Source organism: Fukomys damarensis, unplaced genomic scaffold, assembly GCF_012274545.1.
Source record: "Fukomys damarensis isolate Sample0158 unplaced genomic scaffold, DMR_v1.0_HiC HiC_scaffold_15, whole genome shotgun sequence".
Taxonomy (NCBI): Eukaryota; Metazoa; Chordata; class Mammalia; order Rodentia; family Bathyergidae; genus Fukomys; species Fukomys damarensis.
Genome location: NW_022900927.1, coordinates 18,564,831 through 18,575,238, shown reverse-complemented (window position 1 = coordinate 18,575,238; position 10,408 = coordinate 18,564,831). Strand labels below are relative to the sequence as shown.

The window sequence follows — 10,408 nt, the reverse complement described above, 5'->3', positions numbered from 1 at the left end:
CCACCTAGGACCACCATGAGATGTATCCATCTCCCTGCTCACCAGAGAAGTCCTTGAAAATAAGCAGGGTCTCTCCCTCATACAATGGCCTACCACACAGAGACCACACATGTGCAAGCGTGCGCACACAAACACACACATGGGCGACCGTGGGCACTATGCTTTCTCCCCACCCCTTCTGGAAAGGAAGGGGTATGCTCAGGTCTCCTCCAGTTCAGGTATCTGTCTATCTGTGGTTTCTCTTCACTTCCCAGGCAAAACAACAACCCCGAAGCAGTCGGGCACTGACACAAGCCGCTGGGCCCCCTGACTCTTGAGTAGGGAGGTAGTGGCTATAGGATCATCCTTGCTCTCTTCCCAGAATCTCCCTCCACCCTCCTCAGGGAAGCCACACATCTCCCTCCTCCCTCTCCCCCATACTCCACACTCCACAGAGAAGACAAAATCCCTGGAGAGGAGGACCTGACTCAAGGCCACACCACATTTCCCTGTCATTTTCAAGTGGCACCAAGTGGGCCAGGCAAGCATTTGGCTGGACAGTCCCCACCCAGGAGGCAAGGTGAATTCCCAGGGTAGCAGGTCACTGAGTTGGGTCTCTGGGGTGGGGTCCCTAGGGATCGGCCCATTGTGGAACAAGGACACTGTGATGCCAGCTGCCCCCACCTTCCCCTCACCCCAAGAAAAGCTTTGTCCCTCCCAAGCCATTCTACACTTCCCCCATTCTCAGATGCTTTCCCTGGCCAACCCCACCCAACGCTAACCACAGGCTTGCTCAGAGTCCCCTCAGCATTTAGATCTGAAATTACCTTGTGCCCATTTGCTCCAGTTTATATGTTATTCTGCAAAAGTTCTCACAGAGCTATGCCTTCCATGGCCATCACTACTAGTAGTTGTGAGAGTTCCCAGCACTAATTAAGCCCATTTTGCTAGAGGATTAGTCCCTACCCTTAAGGAGTGCCAGGGAAGACTCTGGAATCTAAGCCACATCTCTCTTGGTGCAATTTTTTCCTCTTGATAATCAAATAATCTCACTCAATGCCTGATTAAACTTGATGCAACTCCCAACAATGAGCAGCTTCTCCCTACATTCAAGTTCTCACTTTGATTGTTGGGAAGGCCAGGTTCAGGCTGGGGCAGGAATCTCTAGGGGACATTTCTTCCTTGAGAGTACTGCAAACCCTCCCAAGACCAGGTCACCAGCCACGCACCTGTAATCCCAGCAGTCTGGAAGGCTAAGGCAGGACCATTGCAAATTCAAGCCACTGTGCACAATCTAGAAACTTAGCAAGAACTTGCCTCAAAAAAAAAAAAGTTAGAGGCTGCAATGTAGCTCAGTGTAGAATCCCTGAGTTTAATGCCCAATACTGGGGGTGGAGGGAAGTGGGATTTACTCTTCCTGGCCTCAGGAACTCAGCTGCCCAATGCTGTGTCTCCACCAGCACCCAGGACTCCCTCAGAGGCCCCAGCAGGCTGCAGGGAGATAGAGCCAGGGTGGAATCTCGGCTCCTGATTGTGTGGACTCAACTGTTCTGGAACTCTATTTCACTTTTTGGAAAAACGAGCACAGTCACAGGAACACTGAGGGGTGGTAAATGTTGGAGCTGAGAAGCATCAATCCCCTCAGTGAGCACGGTGCTATTTGCTATTTTCGTGCAGTGGCCTCCCAGCCCCAGTCCACCGCTATTATCCTCAGTGAGGCCCTCACTAAGGGTGGGATGGGGATACTCATGAGGGGAAAAGACTACCCCTGAGATTCAGGCCTGGGATTTCCCCCCACCCCGCTCTTTGGTGTGCTTCTGTAGGAAGCATTTTCTGAGGCCCTCACCCCACCCGTGGGTCTGGCTGGCTAAGGAGGAGAGGAGTAGAGTCACAGGAGAGGGAGTAGGGTTCCTTAGGTTGGTACAGATCCACAGGAGGGGCCCATGGGATGGTCCTCCCTGCCCCCCATCCAGCACCTACCTCCACCCTTCCTGTTGCTCCTGGATGCCAAGTTTAGACGGCGTGCAGGCAAATGTCAAAAGCAGGGACTCCTGGGGGTGGTTGGTGCAGCAAGGCATGTGGCTCCAGCTGATTCTGAGCCCCACCACTTGGGGCCCAGTCACTGCAGACAGCACACATAGGCCCTTAGTCTAGGCTGTGTGGTGGAGCAGAGGAGCAAAGCACAACCCAAGGTCCCTACTGTCCTGGTCTTGCCTGGAGTCAGTGGGTCAGGTGTCTCCAGCTTTTTAACCTGAACCAACTGTAAGAATCCCATGTTACACAGACACCAATGCACGCCTTCACAAACAGTCCTTTATAATGCATGGGGAGAGTGCCCATCCTCATGACTGCAGCCCTCCAGGGGTGTCCAACCTGCGGCCCGCCTTTTCTTTAAAGCCCTCATTTTTGTTTTGTTTTGTGAGTGATGAGGAAATGTCTTGGGCCACATATATAAAGTTTATATTATAGGGACCTGGGATTTAGCTCAGTGGTGTGAGGCCTGGCTCACAAGCACAAGGTCCTGAGTTTGATACCTGGCACCGTCAAAAAAAAAAAAAATAATAGATAGATAGATAGATAGATAGATAGATAGATAGATAGATATAGATATATATGATAATGTGTGTAAGTAACAAAACTTTCACATGTATACAACATTATTATTACAGCTTTTTTTTTTTTTTTTTTTTGGTACTGGGGATTGAACTCGGGTCCTTGCGCTTGCAAGGCAGGCCAACAAACCGCTGAGCTAAATCCCCGCAGCCCTAAAGAATTTTTTTAAAGGGGAGCAGAAAGGGGAAAAAAGTAAGCCATGTGTGGTACACGTCTATAGGAATTCAAATCTAGTCTGGGAAATTTAGTAACTTAGCACAACTCTGTCTCAAACATAAAACATTTTAAAAGGGCCAGGGATATAACTCAGTGCAAAGGCCCTGGGTTCAATCCCCAGTACTGCAAAAATTTTAATGTGTGATCGCTGGGTGCCCAGCCACAGCCTGTTTCCTGTGTGCAGCTTATTTGGTGCCCAGAACAACCCTCAGAGACAGGTGCTATCTGAGAGGAGGATGTGGCTGGCCACTTGCTCACAGACACCCACTTGTTTCAGGCGCGCAACCTTGAACTCAGACAACCTTTACAAGTCCCGATGAAGAAGGCAGAGTATGAAGCTCCAGGCCTAGCCAGGTAAACCTTCAGACCTGCAAGTGAAGCCCCAGCAGGGTGGGCAGGTCCGAGCCGTAAGAGTACGAAGGAAAGGCTGGGAGTTTGTGGAAAGGGGACAGTAACCCTTCCCCAGCTCCTCCTTCAGAATCCAGAAAGCCATTTTAACTTGTTTCAATACAACAGGAAGACTTGGTGGCAGGAGTGAAGCTTCCTCAGGGGCCTCAACCCCAGGCAGCTTCCCTAGGGGCCAGCCACCCACTGACGGTCCCCAGCCCCTTGCTCCCCAGAGGTAGCTCCAGAGCAGAGCACCTTGGGCATGACCTCGGGCACGGACAGCACTGTTCAGAAGGCTCATCGCCATTCTTCAAATAGCAAGGGGGTCTGGGGCTTTCCTGAGGGCAAGACAAACTCCAAGATGTGGGTGCCAATGCTGATCAGGCTGCCAGGTGGGTCCACTGCACCCCATGAGGAGGAGCATCGTTAGGCCCAGGCAACAGTCATCCCGCTCTGCTGAGACAGAGGGTAGGGCCCAGACGTGGGGCTTCCTGCCCAGGAATGCCACCAGCCAGCTGAAATTCCCAGCCCACGCAGCACCCGAGGGCTACGGGGGAGGGGTGGGGTTGGTGCTTCCCCCACCCCCACTGACACCCAGCGGAAAATGTGTTGAGCTCGTCAACATCTCCCCGGCCACAGGGCCAGTACCCCTTTGGCTCCTAAATGATGGGGCAGGAGCCAGGTCATTAGGCAGGGAGACTGTCATTAGTGCAGGTGATGCCACCGCGCACAGACAATGGCAAACAGTCATTAGCAGCTGTGTCACAGGGTGAAGCAATGCTGGTGGGGGAGGCAGTGCTGGCCCTGAACACACTCACACACAGGTTTACACACTTGAATGCTTACATTAAAACCAAACATGTGAGTAGACATACGGGCACATTCACACCTAGGGACTTAGACACACTTGCAAATCTGTACTCACACTCACACATGGGGGCGGGAGCGGGCATGTTTCACATTCACACACAGAGGTACACCAGACACGCTCACACGCTCATATGTCCACACACTGACATAGTCACACACTTGCACACTCACATTCACAGAATTCATAGAATGCTAGTGAGTAAATACATGTTTACATGCTCATACACTGGGACACAGGAGACACACGTTCACATGGTCACACTCACCCAGGCATGCACACCGGTGCCATGACAAGACACACATGCACACTCGCCTGGTCCACCAAGTGCACAGGGCCTTCAACACCCTACAGGACACCAGAGGGGCCTTTGGGTGCCCCCACAGCAAGACCCTTGACACCAGATGTCCCCCTGCACAGCGAAAGACACACACACTCTCCAGGGCTGAGAGGAAGGGCCCACACACCAACCCATCAGCCCATCACACCCACCTGCTCCAAAGGACCCAGCATCCCAGAGAGGGAAAACAACCCCAATGCAGGAGGGCCATCCACGGGGGCCCTGGGGCAGAACCCACTTGGGTTCACCTCTGCCCCCTCTCAACTCTCCCAGCCCCAAGGCCAGTTCTGACCCCGCCTTGCCTGGACCCTCACAAAATGAGCTGCAGTAGGCATGCTTCTAAGAACCCTGACCCTCACAGAAGAGGACAACAGGAAGGTGGCCTGGGGATCAGAAGAGGGACAGCAATGGAACCCAGAGTGTCCCAGCTTGGAATCACTCTCCCACCCTCCTTCCAGGGCAGTGTGGGTCAGGCTGCAGTGCTGGGGAAGAGAAGAGGCAGACAGAGGGTGGACAGAGCTCACTATCACTTCCTCCATCGGCCACTTACAGACTGAGTGTGTTCATTTCCTGTCACTACTATAATGATTTGCTATTAATTTCGTGTCCTAAGACAATATGATTTTCCTTACTTACTATTGATTTATATAAATTATGTTTATTCTTCCAGCTCTGGAGGTCAGATATCTGAAAGGGATCTTTCTGGGCTCAAGTCAAGGTGACAGCAAGGCTCTGCTCCTTCCAGAGGCCCCAGAGAAGAATCTAGGTCTTTGTCTTTCCAGGCTTTTCAAGGCCACCCACAGCCACTCCCGTCCATCTTCACAGCTAGCACAACCAGCAGAGTCTTTCTCATGTCACATCAGTCCTTGGAGTCTATCTTCCACATTTAACGGACCAGAGATGACATCCCCCACCACAGACAATTCAGGATCATCTCTAATTATTCACTTAATCTCATTTGCAAAGCCCATTTTGCCAGTATTAGGACTTGGACCTCTTCAGGGAGCTATGACTCAGCTTACCATGTTGGGTGACTTTGGACAAATCAAGTAAGATGCAGACCCTCGGTGTCTTCGATGACATACTGCAAATGGTCACAGGGATTTAAAAGCCACAGGGATGCTTGGAGCTCTACCTGCCATCCACAGCAGTGTCCTCCCCTCCTTTGGCTTCCTGAGGATGGACAGGGAGCAGCTTGCAGCAGGACAAAGGTAAGAAAACTCAGAAGCCAGGGAGGAGTCTATGTGGGCTTAGGCAAGGGTCGACAGCAAATAGGAACTGTGAGATGTAGATATTTGTGGGGATCCTTGCAGCAGGGCGAGGGTGAGGACCTGTGGCAGGGGTGCACACACCTGTGGTGACCTGGCCCAGAGGGCAAGGCACACTGCTTCTGTTTACTCCTGCCTTCCTCTCCTTCATCTGTGGCATGGGTTTCCAAGGCCCTGGGGCCAGCAGGCAGGTGGGAGGCCCTAGACCAGGTTGCTATTACCTTAGTAAGTGCATACTGTGGAACGATGACCAGGGAAGATACACCCCAAGTAGAGGAATCTCAGGCTGGAAAACAGTCATTAGTCCCCCATCCTGCCCAAAACTGTTTGCTCACTTAGGAGGCAGCCAGCGGCATGGCAGAGAGGAGCTGAGGTCATCGGGTTCCTATACCAATCCTGCTCCATCCAGTGGCACTGACAGGGTCCCTGACTGAGCCCACCTGTGCACACCGGCTGGCCCCCTAGACTGCGCCTCTGCTCACACACACCACTTTCTGTCACCCTTTGCAGCTCATGCCAACCCAGTTTTTATCCCACCTTCCCTGCTTCCTCCAGAAACTCAGAGCTTAACTGGGCTGGGCACTAGATTATGTGGCAGAAGATCTGGGTGCAAAGCCCATTGCCCTGCAAAATGGAGGCACAATGATTTGGGGCCTGCCTGGAAGTGCAGGAGGGTGACACCAGTGACATGGGTGAGCAGCGATAAGCCTGGGCACTGGTATGGACTACAGTGGCACAAGGCAGCACTTTTGCCTCCTTCTCTGAGATGCACTGAGCAGTGCTGGGCTCAGGCTACCCTCCCATAGACCAGCTGCCTTGGAGACTTCCCCTTCCCACTGCATCAGAGGGTCCCCAACAGGTGCTGAAGGAAGGACGTGGAAGGGTGGGAGAGAGAGAAGCACGGCTGCCTGCACACAGTACGTCCCTGGTAAGCAGGTGCTAGATGCGTAAAGTTCAACTGTGCAGCTCCTACTGTGCCAGCAGTGAGCTCAGCACCAGGCACACAGAGACACATGAACTGTCCAAGTAGATGAAGCTTCCAATCCCCGGCATGTCCTGGACTCCTGTCCAGCTCTGAGGACCCCTGATGAGTTGGTTGCCCTTCTATGGTGGGCTTGCAGGCTGGTGCCTCCTCATCTGGTTAGGGCTTCCTAGGGCTGGCCAACCTGCTCGCTGGAGCGGTGCCCAGCACCACCCTAAGCCGCTGCCACCCTGGCAGGTGCACAGATCTCTCAACAGGGAACAGAATGCGGTTTCGGTCTATTATCAATCCAGATAAAGCTGAAGCTCCGGAGAGAGATTTGGGCTTACAAATAAGCATCTCCGCATGCCCTACCACTCCCTCAGCCTCCTTTGTCAGCCACCCGCCTTCCAGTCACTGTTTGTTCCTTTCTGAAAGCAGCCCCAGGGTCAGGGACACCTCCTAAATAGCTGTGTGCAGTGCTGGGAAGGGAAGGGGTGGAGACAGGAACCAGCTGGACAGGGGCAGCTGGGGGCAGGGGCTGGAAAGAAAAAGGTTCTGGAGGTAAGAGCACTGGTCTCAGAGGGAATGACAGGCATTCTCACGCCTGAGAGTGGGGGAGTGGACACCCCAGTTACAACCCACTCCTCAACCAGGGATAGGCCCCCAACAGAGATCCAAAGAGCAGGGAAGGTAAGACTGATGGTTCCTCCAGCTGATACCAGCAGCTGGGGCCTGGGAGGAGGTGAAAGAGGTCCCCAGACCCCATCTCCTCAGAGAAGGGAGGGAAGAGACCCTTGCCTAAGACAGCCATAGAAATTGGAGCTAAATACTGGAATATACATTGTGCATAATTCAACAATTATGCATTGCACACCTACTCTGCCAGCGGCAACAGAACCAAGAACAAAGTCCCTTCCATTGTGAAGGTTGCTCATGAGAGTTTTTCCACTCAAAGAACAGGAAAGGGCTCCTGGTTCAGGGAGACTTCCTACAAGGAGGAGCAGACAAAGCATGTTGAAGGCCCAAGGAGACAGGAGGGCGGAGAAGCAGAGGGTGGTTGCTCGAGGCCTGTTAAGGGAAGGCTGTAGGAACCCTTGCTCATAGGTTGGATGTGACCTGAGCACAGAAGGTGGCGTAGAGAGTAGGCACAGTGGGGCCTGTTGCTGCCATTGGCATTTCCTCACAAAAAAGAAGCAGACGAGAGGATGCAGGGCTTCCTGGGGAAACCAAACAGCCTGGGCTGCCTCTTGGTCCACCCCCAGGCTGGTGCCGGGCACAGGAGGAAGCCAGGCCTCCCGGCTGGTTTCCCTTTGTGCAATCCTTCTTCCGGCTCCTCTCCACCCAGAAGCAGGCCTGGCAAGCAGGCCAAAGTGCCGCCAGCATGAGCCAGCACCCACACAGATGGGCACGGGCTGGGGTTTCCTGGGGAGACTGGGCCAGCCCTAAGTCCGGGGAAACCTACATGTACCATTCCTGATTTCTACGTCAAGGAGAAGGGTCTGGGGCCTGTGGCTGGGTCCCTGCCCTGCCCTTGGAAGATGTCTCTCTAAACTCCAGACCTAGTAAGACCTCTGCCAGATTGTGGAGACTTCCTCTTTCTCTTTCTTTTGCAAGGACAGCCTGCTCGTGTTACCTGCCAAGGCATTGGCTGAGACAGAAATCATCAGAGTTCCCTGTGGACACTGATCGGGAAACTGAAGGAGTAAGAAACTCTGGGAGCTGAGCAGAGGACCCCGGTCAACCTAGGGCTCACCTGAGTCAGCCCAGCTCCGTCTGGCAAGGAGGCAGCCAGGTCCTGTGGGGCATGCTCCAGAACTGGCCTCCGAGACATGGCATCCCACACTGGACACCTCCCCAGCCCACCCAGGGTCTACAATCCAAGCATTGCAAAGCTTTGGTGGGGTACCCTCGGTCACAATACAGTAGGACAAGTGTCTTGTGCAGAGGGGTGGCCTTTTACCCACCCCAGAAAGGCACCAATGGTGAGCCGCGCACTGTGTCAGCCCTGGGACACAGAGGGGACGAACCCTACTCTGTCCCTGTGCTAACTGCCCTTGGCCAGGGAGGCAGACCCAAACACGTCAACAACCAACAATAAATAATTACAAATTGGGCTAAGTGCTCTGAAGACAGGAAAGTGTAATTAGCCTGTGCTTCCTCCCCCAGCCCTCGAGGCTGCCCTCATTACAGAGCAGCAGCCGCCTGAGCTCCGCAGCATGCTTCGTGGTCAAGTGCCTGGCATAGCAAGGGCGGATGACAATGGTCTGAGGAACATTTATTAAATGAAACTGGAAAAAAAAATGATCGTCCAATAAAACCTAATTGTACAGACCCTTGAGATTCAGAGAGGCCCAGCGTTTGACTCCAAACCACACAACTCTGATGAGTGACAGAAACCCAGAGAGAAACCAGGAGAAATGAGGTCTCCTAACCGAAGGTCCAGGGTTCCTGCCACCATCCCCTGCCGTCCCTCAATCTTGAACCAGATCCCAAGCTCCAGTAGTCTGTAGCCTCCCAGCCATCTCAGTTGCCTGCTTTTCAGACCAGAGCTGGTCAATAAAATTGTATGTGATGATGGGATTGTTCTGTCTGCACCACCTGCACAGACACACGGCACCCCTGCCCTGTTCCAGGGACACAGAGCTGTTGCGGCAGGGCTGGAAAAGATGGGAAGAGGCCTCAGAGGGAGAGAGAGAAGGGCAGGGAGGAGCTGGGGCCTGGAGCAGAAGAGGGCGACAGGTACAAAGGGTCTTGCTTTACATTACAACAAATGTATCTCCAAAGCCATGGGGAGCCACTGAAGGACTCTACCTGGTAATGAAATGTTTTGATTGCAACTTCCATAAGCTTCCAAGGAAGCCACAGCTCCTCTGAGCACTTCTGACACTCCAGTAATTCCAGCTCTCATCACCGCCACCATCCCACACAGTTTCTCACTTCACAGCTCATGATGCCACCCCAGCCTGGAACACCTTTCCCCTCCCCTGCCTGGATGAATCCTCCTCTTCCTCCAGGCTCCAGCTCTGGAGCCCGCAGAAATTCTTATCACATAACCACAGGTCACTTATCACATAAACCTCAGGCCCCATTGCCAGGACTGGGCCCCAGGACAGGGCTTCCCTTCTTCCAGCCTTGGGACACACTGTCACGGGGAAAGCCAGAGAAAGGAGGCCAGAAATTCCCAGCCTCATCAGGGAGAGGGCACCGACCCAGGTAATGATCACAAATGTGGATATACAGACACATAGGAGGGAGAATGAAAGACAGACTGCAGCCCAAGCAGACTCATCTGAAGGAGAGGTCCTCCTTCCCATCATGCCCTGCAGTGAAGCAAAGGGTCTGCCCTGAAGACCCCACAACCTTCCCTGGCTCCCCAAGCCCCCAAGCCTGACCCAGGCTGGCGTATGCTCACTGGAACATTCATCTAGCAAGTATGTCTGGCTGTTCTGAGTTATGAGGCCTTGCTCCACAGGCCAGGCCTCAGGCAAAATGGGGAACAGAGCAAAGAGGAGGCACTGAAACTATGACACAGGGATGCCATTCCCATAAGGCCATGCAGCTGGTCTGTCCAAAGGTGAACCAGATGCCTCTCTTCCCCAGGGTTGAGGGGTGGAGGAGCCCAGCCAGAACTCTAAACTGACAAGAGACTGAGTGGAACAGGCAGGCAAGGGGAAAGAAGGAGGCAACACAGACAGCAGAAAACACAGGGGAAGAGGCAGATGAGAGGGACAGGGAGACAGGTCAAAGGTCAAGAGGAGTCACATGGAGGAAGC

The 10,408-nt window shown here is 53.4% G+C and overlaps 1 non-coding gene across 1 annotated transcript; it reads left to right on the top strand.

Moving 5' to 3' along the window:
* The first annotated feature begins 3,023 nt into the window (after window positions 1-3,023).
* Window positions 3,024-9,177, top strand: Linc02874. Its single transcript, XR_004517260.1, has 3 exons — window positions 3,024-3,162; window positions 5,074-5,614; window positions 8,255-9,177. It is a non-coding gene; the product is annotated as a long intergenic non-protein coding RNA 2874 (transcript).
* The last annotated feature ends 1,231 nt before the right edge of the window (window positions 9,178-10,408 follow it).